Consider the following 14,896-nt stretch of genomic DNA (forward strand, 5'->3'; position numbering starts at 1 on the left):
AGAGACTTTCAAAATGCTGCCCTGTTGGATCTGAAGGTGGAGGAAGAGCCAGGAGCCCAGGAATGCAGGCAGCCAGCAAGGAGACTGGAATTGGAAAGGACACAGATTCTCCCTTGAGCCTCTGGAAGGAGCTCAACCCTGCAGACATCTTGCTATTAGCCCAATGAGACTCCTTCCAAGTTTCTGCCTCCATAACTGTAAGAGCACATATGGGTTTGTTTTAAGCAACTAGTCTGAGGATATTTTCCGGCAGCAGGAAGAATCTCATATGGACATAGTCAAATTATTTGAGGATGGATTTAATATTTCCAATTCATTCGTAGCTTTCCTTGGATGAGGGCAATTTACATTTAAAGAAGCCACATTAATTAGAAAAAAAGTAAATCAATTTGGAGACATTCTGTCCCATCAGCTGGTATAGTGAATTTCTTGCAGCATAAATGTGAGTGTGGTCTGACTCTGAGGCCTTTGAGGCAGTGACATAGGAAAGGAACTTAGCGCTATAATTAAGGTCATTCATTATAATTTACATCTTTGTATTTCTGCATCTTTCATTTCACATGCATTCAGCTCTCAAGTTCCCTTTCAATAAAAAAGATGAGATTGTAAATGCATCTGTGTGCACAAATGTGAGTGAGCTTATCTGAAAGAAAATGTATGCAAACACACACATATCTAAGACACAGCCAGGTACCCTCAAATGTTTAATTGAGATAAAAATAGGAAGTTCCATATATTTTATTCATTCCCCATGATGTCCATATGAAGTTATGGTCAGAATCCCACATAGCTTCAGAAATAGAGAAAATGGTGCTCAGGATGGTTAACTTTTAATAATCACCTAAAAAAAGCAATAAAATTTTATGTATAGTCTAAAATTACACACAAATAAAAACTTGCACTACATGCTTTCAATGTTTGTGTAGCTCCTTTAATTCACCAAAGCATATCCTTTACATATGCAGGTTATTGTGTGTAATTTTACTACAAAGATTAATTCAGTAGAACAAATATAATGGTGCATGGCCATGGGTAGGATCTAGACCACAGGTAGCTGATTCTCATTCATATTTTTCATTTGCTATCCCTTAGTATTTATGATAAATATTAGGAAAAGGAAGTTATTTCACATACCAATAAAAGAGTCATACTAACAGTTACCACTGGACGTTTTCAAATAGAAACAGGATTAAAATTCTAAATTATAAAACATAGGACACACTAAGAAATCCTTCACCTCAATGAATAAACCCACTCAATTGCTGGTACCAAACATTTATGTTTCAATAAATAGAGGCACAACACAAAAAAGTATTTTGGATAGTAATAAAATGCATGGTTTAGAAAGCTGCACCCTTGTAGTTTTTAATTTTTTTATTTCCTTAATGCCAGTATAATTAATATACAGTGTTATATTAGTTTCAATTGTATAACATAGATTCGCAAATCTATACATGACTCAGTGCTCACCAAAATAAGTGTACTCTTAATTCCCATGACTTATTTCACCCAATCTCCCTCCTCCCCTCTGGTAAAAACCATTTCCTTTCTCATACTGAAGAAACTTTTTTTTTTTGTTTGTTTGTTTATCTCCTTTTTTTTCCAATTTATTTATTTTCAGAAAAACAGTATTCATTATTTTTTCACCACACCCAGTGCTCCAAGCAAGCCCTGCCCTCTATAATACCCACCACCTGGTACCCCAACCTCCCACCCCCCCCCCCGCCACTTCAAACCCCTCAGACTGTTTTTCAGAGTCCATAGTCTCTCATGGTTCACCTCCCCTTCCAATTTAGCCAAATTCCCTACTCCTCTCTAATGACCCTTGTCCTCCATGCTATTTGTTATGCTCCACAAATAAGTGAAACCATATGATAATTGACTCTCTCTGCTTGACTTATTTCACTCAGCATAATCTCTTCCAGTCCCGTCCATGTTGCTACAAAAGTTGGATATTCATCCTTTCTGATGGAGGCATAATATTCCATAGTGTAGATGGACCACATCTTCCTTATCCATTCATCCGTTGAAGGGCACCTTGGTTCTTTCCATAGTTTGGCGACTGTGGCCATTGTTGCTATAAACATTGGGGTACAGATGGCCCTTCTTTTCATGACATCTGTATCTTTGGGGTAAATACCCAGGAGTGCAATTGCAGGGTCATAGGGAAGTTCTATTTTTAATTTCTTGAGGAATCTCCACACTGTTCTCCAAAGAGGCTGCACCAACTTGCATTCCCACCAACAGTGGAAGAGGGTTCCCCTTTCTCCACATCCTCTCCAACACATGTTGTTTCCTGTTTTGTTAATTTTGGCCATTCTAACTGGTGTAAGGTGATATCTCAATGTGGTTTTAATTTGAATCTCCTGAGGGCTAGTGATGATGAACATTTTTTCATGTGTCTGATAGCCATTTGTATTTCTTTTTTTTTCCCAATTTATTTATTTTCAGAAAAAAGAGTATTCATTATTTTTTCACCACACCCAGTGCTCCATGCAAGCTGTGCTCTCTATAATACCCACCACCTGGTACCCCAACCTCCCACCCCCCCCCCGCCACTTCACACCCCTCAGACTGTTTTTCAGAGTCCATAGTCTCTCATGGTTCACCTCCCCTTCCAATTTACCCAAATTCCCTACTCCTCTCTAACGCCCCTTGTCCTCCATGCTATTGGTTATGCTCCACAAATGAGTGAAACCATATGATAATTGACTCTCTCTGCTTGACTGATTTCACTCAGCATAATCTCTTCCAGTCCTGTCCATGTTGCTACAAAAGTACAGCAATTCAGCAACGTGGCAGGATACAAAGTCAATGTGCAGAAATCAGTGGCTTTCTTATACACTAACAATGAAAATAAAGAAAGGGAAATTAGAGAATCGATTCCATTTACTATAGTACCAAGAACCATAAGATACCTGGGAATAAACCTAGCTAAAGAGGTAAAGGATCTATACTTGAGGAACTATAGAACACTCATGAAAGAAATTGAAGAAGACACAAAAAGATGGAAGACCATTCCATGCTCTTGGATTGGAAGAATAAACATTGTTAAAATGTCTATACTGCCTAGAGCAATCTATACTTTTAATGCCATTCCGATCAAAATTCCACTGGCATTCTTCAAAGAGCTGGAGCAAATAATCCAAAAATTTGTATGGAATCAGAAGAGACCCCGAATCGCTAAGGAAATGTTGAAAAACAAAAATAAAGCTGGCGGCATCACCTTACCTGATTTCAAGCTTTATTACAAAGCTGTGATCACCAAGACAGCATGGTACTGGCATAAAAACAGACACATAGACCAGTGGAACAGAGTAGAGAGCCCTGATATGGACCCTCAACTCTATGGTCAATTAATCTTCGACAAAACAGGAAAAAATATACAGTGGAAAAAAGACAGTCTCTTCAATAAATGGTGCTGGGAAAACTGGACAGCTATATGTAGAAGAATGAAACTCGACCATTCTCTTACACCGTACACAAAGATCAACTCAAAATGGATAAAAGACCTCAACGTGAGACAGGAATCTATCAGAATCTTAGAGGAGAACATATGCAGTAATCTCTTTGATATCAGCCACAGCAACTTCTTTCAAGATACGTCTCCAAAGGCAAAGGAAACAAAAGCGAAAATAAACTTCTGGGACTTCATCAAAATCAAAAGCTTCTGCACAGCAAAGGAAACAGTCAAAAAAACAAAGAGGCAACCCACGGAATGGGAGGAGATATTTTCAAATGACAGTACAGACAAAAGGTTGATATCCAGGATCTATAATGAACTCCTCAAACTCAACCCACACGAAACAGACAAACACATCAAAAAATGGGCAGAAGATATGAACAGACACTTCTCCAATCAAGACATACAAATGGCTATCAGACACATGAAAAAATGCTCATCATCATTAGCCCTCAGGGAGATTCAAATTAAAACCACATTGAGATATCACCTTACACCAGTTAGAATGGCCAAAATTAACAAAACAGGAAACAACATGTGTTGGAGAGGATGTGCATCCCCACAACACTGTTGGTGGGAATGCAAGTTGGTGCAGCCTCTTTGGAGAACAGTGTGGAGATTCCTCAAGAAATTAAAAATAGAGCTTCCCTACGACCCTGCAATTGCACTCCTGGGTATCTACCCCAAAGATACAGATGTCGTGAAAAGAAGGGCCATCTGTACCCCAATGTTTATAGCAGCAATGTCCACAGTCGCCAAACTATGGAAAGAACCAAGATGCCCTTCAACGGATGAATGGATAAGGAAGATGTGGTCCATATACACTATGGAGTATTATGCCTCCATCAGAAAGGACGAATATCCAACTTTTGTAGCCATTTGTATGTCTTGATTGGAGAAGTGTCTGTTCATATCTTCTGCCCATTTTTTGATGTGTTTGTCTGTTTCGTGTAGGTTGAGTTTGAGGAGTTCATTATAGATCCTGGATATCAACCTTTTGTCTGTACTGTCATTTGCAAATATCTTCTCCCATTCCGTGGTTTGCCTCTTTGTTTTTTTGACTGTTTCCTTTGCTGTGCAGAAGCTTTTGATTTTGATGAAGTCCCAGAAGTTTATTTTCGCTTTTGTTTCCTTTGCCTTTGGAGACGTATCTTGAAAGAAGTTGCTGTGGCTGATAACAAAGAGATTACTGCCTATGTTCTCCTCTAAGATTCTGTAGGATTCCTGTGTCACGTTGAAGTTTTTTATCCATTTTGAGTTTATCTTTGTGTACGGTGTAAGAGAATGGTCGAGTTTCATTCTTCTACCTATAGCTGTCCAGTTTTCCCAGCACAATTTATTGATAAATTTTTATCTTTCAATAGTTACTCTGAATATAGGTGAGCTAAATGCTCCAATCAAAAGACACAGGGTATCTATTTGGATAAAAGAACAAGACCACTACTAGGTATTTACCCCAAAGATACAGATGTCATGAAAAGAAGGGCCACCTATACCCCAATGTTTAGAGCAGCATGGCCACAGTCGCCAAACTATGGAAAGAATCAAGATGTCCTTCAGTGGACGAATGGATAAGGAAGATGCGGTCCATATACACTATGGAGTATTATGCCTCCATCAGAAGGATGAATACCCAACTTTTGTAGCATCATGAATGGGACTGGAAGAGATTATGCTGAGTGAAATCAGTCAAGCAGAGAGAGTCAATTATCATATGGTTTCACTTATCTGTGGAGCATAACAAATATCATGGAGGACAAGGGGAGTTAGAGAGGAGAAGAGAGTTGGGGGAAATTAGAAGGGGAGGTGAATCATGAGAGACTATGGACTCTGAAAAACAATCTGAGGGTTTTGAAGGGGCGGGGGTTGGGAGGTTGTGGGAACCAGGTGGTGGGTATTAAAGAGGGCACAGATTGCATGGAGCACTGGGTGTGGTGCAAAAACAATGAATACTGTTATGCTGAAAAGAATTTTTTAAAAATTGTATACCCCTATAAGTCAGTGACTATCTTTAGCCGACACTTGATGCTCATTGGTGAAAGATGGTCTATAGCTATTCTTTTCATGAAGGAATTTGAACAAAATAATGTCTGAGACACTGCTTTTGTTTAGTGGTGCTTATTCCAGGAATAAACTTAAACAGAACATGCCAAGATGTGGTCCATATACACTATGGAGTATTATGCCTCCATCAGAAAGGATGAATACCCAACTTTTGTAGCAACATGGACGAGACTGGAAGAGATTATGCTGAGTGAAATCAGTCACGCAGAGAGAGTCAATTATCATATGGTTTCACTCATTTGTGGAGCATAACCAATAGCATGGAGGACAAGGGGCGTTAGAGAGGAGTAGGGAATTTGGGTAAATTGGAAGGGGAGGTGAACCATGAGAGACTATGGACTCTGAAAAACAGTCTGAGGGGTTTGAAGTGGCGGGGGGTGTGGGAGGTTGGGGGTACCAGGTGGTGGGTATTATAGAGGGCACGGCTTGCATGGAGCACTGGGTGTGGTGAAAAAATAATGAATACTGTTTTTCTGAAAATAAATAAATTGGGAAAAAAAAAAGAAATGCCCTGACTTTACTGCACATCCCTCCATCTGTAATATTTCTACTCTCTTTAAATGAAAAATTGGTTGGGTTCTATTTTTACTGGAACTACTTTATGCCTCCTGCCCCCTGACTTCATTGTCAACAATCACCCATGTGCTGCCGAGCTCAACATTAATTTCTTTCTTTAACATCCTATATGAATCCATTAATATGGTTGTCAGGCAAGCAAATGAACATAGAGGTCTCTACGTTCTGGGTTAAGATTGTGAAGGTCAGCTGACTTCAGGTATGTGGACCTGGCTTGGATTGTCTTCTGAATATTTCCTGCAGTATCTGGTGGGCTCTTGGACTCACCTGAATGGGGACTCTGAAGGAGGAGTCTCTGGTTGGCAGTTGTAATTCCTCTTGGATGGAGATGTTGGTGACTAAACTCTGTCCCCACACAAGATGGCAGAAAAGAGGCTGCTGCCAATCTCCCAGCCAAGCATAGAACTCCAGAAGCAACAACTAGGTCCTATGCAGCCCAAGGTGGCATAGGTAGAAGGACTGCCACACAGGGGGATATTTAGAGCTTTCTCTGTCTGTTCATGAGACATGTTTACTTCTTCTCCTCCAATCTCTAAGCACATGATTTCCATGTGGGGCACTGGTGTGGACACAAAGAAAAGTTTTCCTGGAGATTGTGTGTTCTCAAAAGACCAGGTTATAACCAAGGGAATCCACATCTAATTACTCTTTCCTTGGGAACTGTGCTGCACCCAGAGTTCAGACCTCATGACACCATATCCCAACCCTGACTTCAACTTTTCCCTGAAGTCTAGGCCTGAGAAATCTGTCTGGCTTAGATCCCTTGGATCTCCAAAATGTTGACTTGTGGTGCAGACACTGCCCTGCCATCTACAGAATATTGCTGTTTTCCTTTTCAACAGTGAGAATGGTTTATTTAATATAAACCCTGAGCCACAACATATCTGAGAAACAAACTGAGGGTTTTGGAGGAGGTGGGGGGATGGGGAAACCTGGTAGTGAGTATTAAGGAGGGCACCTATTGCATGGAGCACTGAGTGTGGTGCATAAACAACGAATATTGGAAAACTGAAAAAATAAAATAATTAAAAGAATAAAAATCATTTTATTTATAATGGAAATGCTTATTGAATTGTCATGGGATCTTTGTTGAAAATTGATTGGCTATAAGTGTACTGGTTTATTTCTGAATTCTCAATTATATTCCATTGATCTATATGTCTATCCTTATGCCAATACCATGTTTAATTCCTGCTGCTTTAAGTTTTGAAATCCAGAAGGGTGAGTTTCAAATTGATATGGGTACTTAAAACTCTTCGTGAGAGACTATGGACTCTGAAAAACAGTCTGAGGGGTTTGAAGTGGCGGGGGTGTGGGAGGTTGGGGTACCAGGTGGTGGGTATTATAGAGGGCACGGCTTGCATGGAGCACTGGGTGTGGTGAAAAAATAATGAATACTGTTTTTCTGAAAATAAATAAATCGGAAAATAAAAAAAAACTCTTCGTAATTTCACATGAATTTGTATATAAATTTTTAAGTCAGTTTTTATATTTCTGTAAAAATGGCTATTGGAATTTTCATAGGGACTGCCTTAATCTGTAGATCATTTTGGTATTTTTGACATCTTCACAATATTAAATCATTTTACATGAAAAAAATAAAACAATACACTTATAAAAAGGAATTTTCAGTAGCAAGCTGAAGAAGGTCCTCCTAAATATGGGCCCTCCCACCTTTTTAATCCCTAGTATGATTAACGTGTTGTTATAGCAAAGAAAGGTTAAGGTAATAGATTGTACATGGTTGCTAATCAACTGCCATTAAGATAAAAAAATTAGAAATGATTGTACTGGTGGGACTAAGGTAATCACAATGAGCCTCCAAATGTTGATGAGGGAGACAAAAGAGTTGGTGTCAGAGAGACTTTGAAACCGTTGCCCTGCAGACTCTGAAGGTGGAGGAAGAGTCAGGAGCCCAGAAACACAGGAAGCCAGCAAGAAAGACTGGACTTGGAAAGGAAACAGATTATCCCTTGAACCTCCAGAAGGAGCTCAAACCTGCAGATATCTTGCTATTAGCCCAATGAGACTCCTTCCATGCTTCTGACTCCAGAACTGTAAGAGCATGTATGTGGGTTTTTTTTTTTCATTGAATCACCTTATTTTTTAAATTTATTATTTATTTATTTTCAGCATAACAGTATTCATTATTTTTGCATCACACCCAGTGCTGTATGTGTTTGTTTTAACCAATTACTGTGGGGGATATTGTGCAGAAGCAGGAAGAATCTGCTATGGACATGGTCATTAACATTATTGAAGAAAACTGAGTTTAAGTCTTTCAATTCACTCATCAACTTCCCTTGGATAAGGGCAAATGCATTTTTTTCTTTTCTCCATTTTTAAAAATTATGTTCAGTTAGCCACTGTATAGTACATCATTAACTTTTGATATAATGTTCCATGATTCATTATATGCAGTTAACCCAGTGCTTATTACAAAACGTGCCTTCCATAAGAACCTACACTAATAGAAAAAAAATCTATTTGGAGATATTCTGCCCCATCAGATGGTACAGCAAATTCCTTTGGCTTAAATGTGAGTGTGGTCTGACTATGAGGCCTTTGAGACAGTGACATGGGAAAGGAACCCATGATCAAAATTAAGGTCACCCATTGTAATTTATAATTTTGTGTCTATATTTTTTTAAAGATTTTATTTATTTATTTATTTGACAGAGAAAGATCACAAGGAGGCAGAAAGGCAGGCAAAGAGAGAGGCGGAAGCAGGCTGCTGAGCAGCGAGCCCGACACAGGGCTTGATCCCAGGATCCTGAGATCACGACCCGAGCTGAAGGCAGAGGTTTAGTCCACTGAGCCACCCAGGTGCCCCTTGTGTCTTTATTTATTTTTTTCCAATTTATTTATTTTCAGAAAAACAGTATTTATTATTTTTTCACCACACTCAGTGCTCCATGCAAGCCGTGCCCTCTATAATACCCACCACCTGGTACCCCAACCTCCCACCCCCCCGCCACTTCAAACCCCTCAGACTGTTTTTCAGAGTCCATAGTCTCTCATGGTTCACCTCCCCTTCCAATTTACCCAAATTCCCTACTCCTCTCTAACGCCCCTTGTCCTCCATGCTATTTGTTATGCTCCACAAACAAGTGAAACCATATGATAATTGACTCTCTCTGCTTGACTTATTTCACTCAGCATAATCTCTTCCCGTCCCGTGTCCATGTTGCTACAAAAGTTGGGTGTCTTTATTTTTTAATTCTTTTTTTTTTGATTCAACCATTCATTTTCCCACAACCACTTGAATGTTTTCTTTGGAGTAAAAAATTATTTTCCACATATTTCATTCTATTCTTACAATAGTCATATCAAGTTTTGCTTGGTATTCCACACTGGTTTCAGAAATAAGGAAGGAGGCTCAGGTGTCTGGAAATTTTTTTTTAATTTTCTCTGTCTTTTTAAAAATTTTAATCTTATTTTTTCAGTGTTCCAAGATTTATTGTTTAGGCATCACACCCAGTGCTCCATGCAATGTTTCCTCCTTAATACCCACGACTAGGCTCACCTAACCTTACCCCAAACCCTCCCCTCCAAAACCCTCGGTTTGTTTCCCAGAGTCCACAGCCTCTCATGGTTCATCTCCCCCAATTCACTTTTCCTTTCCTTCTCCTAATGTCCTCCATATTATCTCTTATTCTCCACAAGTAAGTGAAACCATATGATAATTGACTCTCTCTGCTTGACTTATTTCACTTAGCATAATCTCCTCCAGTCCCATCCACGCTGATACAAAAGTTGGGTATTCATCCTTTCTGGTGGCTGTATAATATTCCATTGTATGTATGGACCATACTGTCTTTATCCATTCGTTTGTTGAGGGCATCTCTTCTCTTTCTACAGTTTGGAAATTGTGGCCATTACTGCTACGACCATTGGGGTACAGATGACCCTTCTTTTCACTACATCTGTATCTTTGGGGCAAATACACAGTAGCACAATTGCAGGATCATTAGGATAGCTTGAGAGATCTCCACACTGTTTTCCAACATGGCTGCACCAATTTGCATTCCGACCAAAAGTGTAGTAGTTTTCCCCTTTCTTCACATTCTCTCCAACACTTGTTTACTGTCTTGTTAATTTTGGCCATTCTAACTGGTGTAAAGTGGTATCTCAATGTGGTTTTGATTTAAATTTCCTTGATGAATAATGATGATGAACATCTTTTCATGTGTCTATTAGCCATTTGTATGTCTTCTTTGGAGAAGTAATAATTACCTAACAATACAGGTAAGGTTTATGGAACTGTCTTAAATTATACACAAATGGAAACTTGTGCTAATCACTTCATTTTTTCCATTTTTATGTAGCTCCTTTAATTCACCAAACTGTGCACTCTAAATCTGAAGTTTATTGTGTGTAATTATACTCCTGTGATTTAATAAAGTAGGGAGATATCTGTGGTGCATGGCTAATGGTAGGATCTAGAGCATAGGTAGTTGACTCTCCATTGAAGGTCTGGGAGAGAGCTCTTCTAACAGGGAAGAAAAGCAAGAGTTGTATGGATACAGGAACAGTGGGAAGAAAGTAAAACAATCCACAAGAGTTCATTTAATTTGTAATAGAAGAGTATGTTACATATAGAAATGTGGCAATAAGGCCATAAATTGGCTGAAAAAGAAGAGCACTATAGCTTCATACAACAGCACTTATGAACCTTAGAAATGCAACATAGATTTCACATCTGACTCCAGACCCATGAGGAGCTCACTAGAGATCCAGAATAAAATGCCATTTGATTGTAAATGTATTAGTTATGAGGAAAACAAAGGCAAGAAAATGTAGGCAAAAGTCAATTTCCTTACATCCTGCAGCCCCTGATGAATCCCTGAGACGTGGAGAACGTTACACTCCTCCAGGAATCATGTCTGCCTTCATATTGATGTTTTATTATAGACTAAAAGCAACCATATCTTGGCAATAATCCAAGCTGCAGGGTTCTGTAAACCTTATGTTCAGCATAAATTCCATAGAAACTTATATTACCTCTACCTCCTCCTTCTACAAACTCCAAAATAAAAAATCAGTCACTTTTCAGAATCCTGATCCACCTCTTTATGCCCATATAACTTGCCCACATACTATAATAAAATCACATTTATGCATGATAAAATGTCTTAAGAATTCTTTCTTGACTGTTGTGTTCAGCCACCCCACTTCAGTATGATATCCCATTTGACAAGGAGAGCCTGTTATACAGCATGAACTGACTGACACAATAATCCAAATGAACAGACCAAAGACAGTTAGAACATGTGCTGCATTCTATTTGTGGCTTATGATCTGATATTAAGGAGAGCAGTCATGATCATTGTTATTCAAGTTTATTTCTGGTGACATTATGAACAAGTGACTATATGCGGGCTCCTTTTTGGGTCACTGGGACAGTCTGAAGGACATGTGTATTGGTGCAGAACTTCTGACTCTGAACCACACAATCGGCAGGGCATCCAACTTTCCTGTGAATCGTCTTCTGATCATGCATGTGGAAAGATTTCTGAGTAGGAAGGAGGCGCAAAATGGATGATGCTGATAATGTTCTTTCACCATCTCTTAGCATTTGTGACAAATATTAGGAATGGAATTATTTCATGAATGAAAGAGCCATATTACCATGTAACTTTGTAAATTTTCAGTAGAAAGAGGAAGATGATTCAATGATAAAACATGCATTAAACTAACCAACCCTTTGTCTCAATGAATAAATCCCTTCAAATGTGGACACCAATTTTTCTGACTCTAATAAGCAGATGCACAACATAAACTTTGATGTAAAAAAAAAGAAAAAAGAAACATTTTGTGTAGTAAAAAAGGGGTGTTTTGAAATTTCACTTCATCATATTTATGGTCATCCTGACACTAAGAACAAACCATCTTTTTTTTTTAAATTTCTTTTCAGCATAACAGTATTCATTGTTTTTTTTTCTTTTCTGTTTCCTTCTTTTATTTATTTATTTTAAATATTTTACATATTTTTATTTTATTTTTTTTCCAATTTATTTATTTTCAGAAAAAACAGTATTCATTGTTTTTGCACCACACCCAGTGCTCCATGCAATCCGTGCCCGCTCCAATACCCATCACCTGGATCCCCCAGGTTTTTGCCCTTCAAAAACCTCAGATTGTTTTTCAGAGTCCATAGTCTCTCATGGATCACCTCCCCTTCCAATTTCCTCCAACTCCCTTCTCCTCTCTATCTCCCCTTGTCCTTCATGCTATTTGTTATGCTCCACAAATAAGTGAAACCATATGATAATTGACTCTCTCTGCTTGACTTATTTCACTCAGCATAATCTCTTCCAGTCCCGTCCATGTTGCTACAAAATTTGGGTATTTGTCCCTTCTGATGGAGGCATAATACTCCATAGTGAATATGGACCACATCTTCCTTATCCATTCGTCCGTTGAAGGGCATCTTGGTTGTTTTCACAATTTGGCGACCGTGGCCATTGCTGCTATAAACATTGGGGGTACAGATGGCCCTTCTTTTCACTATCTCTGTATCTTTGGGGTAAATACCCAGGAGTGCAATTGCAGGGTCATAGGGAACCTCTATTTTTAATTTCTTGAGGAATCTCCACACTGTTTTCCAAAGTGGCCACACCAACTTGCTTTCCCACCAGCAGTGTAAGAGGATTTCCCTTTCTCCACATCCTCTCCAACACATGTTGTTTTCTGTCTTGCTAATTTTGGCCATTCTAACTGGTGTAAGGTAATATCTCAATATGGTTTGAATTTGAATCTCCCTGAGTGCTAGTGATGATGAACATTTTTTCATGTGTCTGATAGCCATTTGTATGTCTTGATTGGAGAAGTGTCTGTTCATATCTTCTGCCCATTTTTTGATATGTTTGCCTGTTTCGTGTGTGTTGAGTTTGAGGAGTTCATTATAGATCCTGGATATCAACCTTTTGTCTGTACTGTCATTTGCAAATATCTTCTCCTATTCCGTGGGTTACCTCGTTGTTTTTTTGACTATTTCCTTTGCTGTGCAGAAGCTTTTGGTCTTTTTGGGATGAAGTCCCCAAAATTCTTCTTCACTTTTGTTTCCTTTGCCTTTGGAGACATATCTTGAAAGAAGTTGCTGTGGCTGATATTGAAGAAATTACTGCCTATGTTCTCCTCTAGGATTCTGATGGATTCCTGTGTCACATTGAGTTCTTTTATCCATTTTGAATTTATCTTTGTGTACAGTGTAAGAGAAACTTCAAGAGTTTCATTCTTCTACATATAGCTGTCCAGTTTTCTCAGCACCATTTATTGAAGAGACTGTCTTTTTTCCATTGTATATTTTTGTCTGTTTTGTTGAAGATTAATTGACCATAGAGTTGAGCGTCCATATCTGGGCTCTCTACTCTGTTCCATTGGTCTATGTGTCTGTTTTTATGCCTGGGCTACAAGGATGGTTCAACATTCGCAAATCAATCAATGTGATAGAAAAATCAATAAAAGAAGAGAGAAGAACCACATGGTCCTCTCAATTGATGCAGATAACACATTTGACAAAAACCAGGGCCCATTCCTGATTAAAATGCTTCAAAGTATAGGAATAGAGCAAACATTCCTGAACGTCATAAAATCTATCTATGAAAGACCCACAGCAAATATCTCCTCAATGGGAAAAAGCTTGCAGCCTTCCCTTTGAGATCAGGAACACGACAAGGATGCCCACTCTCACCATTTTTGTTCCACATAGTATTAGAAGTCCTAGCAACAGCAATCAGACAACAAAGAGAAATAAAAGGCATCCAAATTGGCAAGGAAGAAGTCAAACTCTCTCTCTTCCCAGTTGACATGATTCTTTTTATGGAAAACCCAAAAGACTCCACCCCAAACTACTGGAACTCATACAGCAATTCAGCAACATGGCAGGATACAAAGTCAATGTGCAGAAATCAGTGGCTTTCTTATACACTAACAATGAAAATACAGAAAAGGAAATTAGAGAATCGATTCCATTTACTATAGTACCAAGAACCATAAGATACCTGGGAATAAACCTATCCAAAGAGGTAAAGGAACTGTACTCAAGTAACTACAGAACACTCATGAAAGAAATTGAAGAAGACACAAAAAGATGGAAGACCATTCCATGCTCTTGGATTGGAAGAATAAACATTGTTAAAATATCTATACTGCCTAGAGCAATCTATACTTTTAATGCCATTCTGATGAAAATTCCACGGGTATTTTTCAAAGAGCTGGAGCAAATAATTCAAAAATTTGTATGGAATCAGAAGAGACCCTGAGTCGCTAAGGAAGTGTTGAAAAATGAAAATAAAACTGGGCACATCATGTTACCTGATTTCAAACATTTTTTATATCAAATTTTCCTTTCAATGTAGACTCCACTGGAGAGATATGTTTGCTAATCAGTGCTTGCCAGGGTCTATGGTAGGCTCTCTGGAAGTTGGCTGAATCACAGAGTAAAAACAGGAGACTTATTAAGAAACACTGGGGCATGTTTGTAGAGTAAGTGCCTGACATTAAGCTTTGGATTTTTGAGACATCCATTTCTTTTAAAAAATTATTTTATTTTCTCAGTGTTCCAAGATTTATTGTTTATGTACCACACCCAGTGCTCCATGAAATACATGTCCTCCTTAACACCTACCATCAGGCTCACCCATCCCCCCAATACCCTCCCTTCCAAAACCTTCAGTTTTTTTTCTCAGAGTTCAGTCTCTTATGGTTCATCTCCCCTTTTGATTTCCCCCAATTCACTTTTCCTTTCCTTCTCTTAATGTCCTCCATGTTATTCCTTATTCTCCACAA

This window comes from Neovison vison, chromosome 6, assembly GCF_020171115.1.
Source record: "Neovison vison isolate M4711 chromosome 6, ASM_NN_V1, whole genome shotgun sequence".
Taxonomy (NCBI): domain Eukaryota; kingdom Metazoa; phylum Chordata; class Mammalia; order Carnivora; family Mustelidae; genus Neogale; species Neogale vison.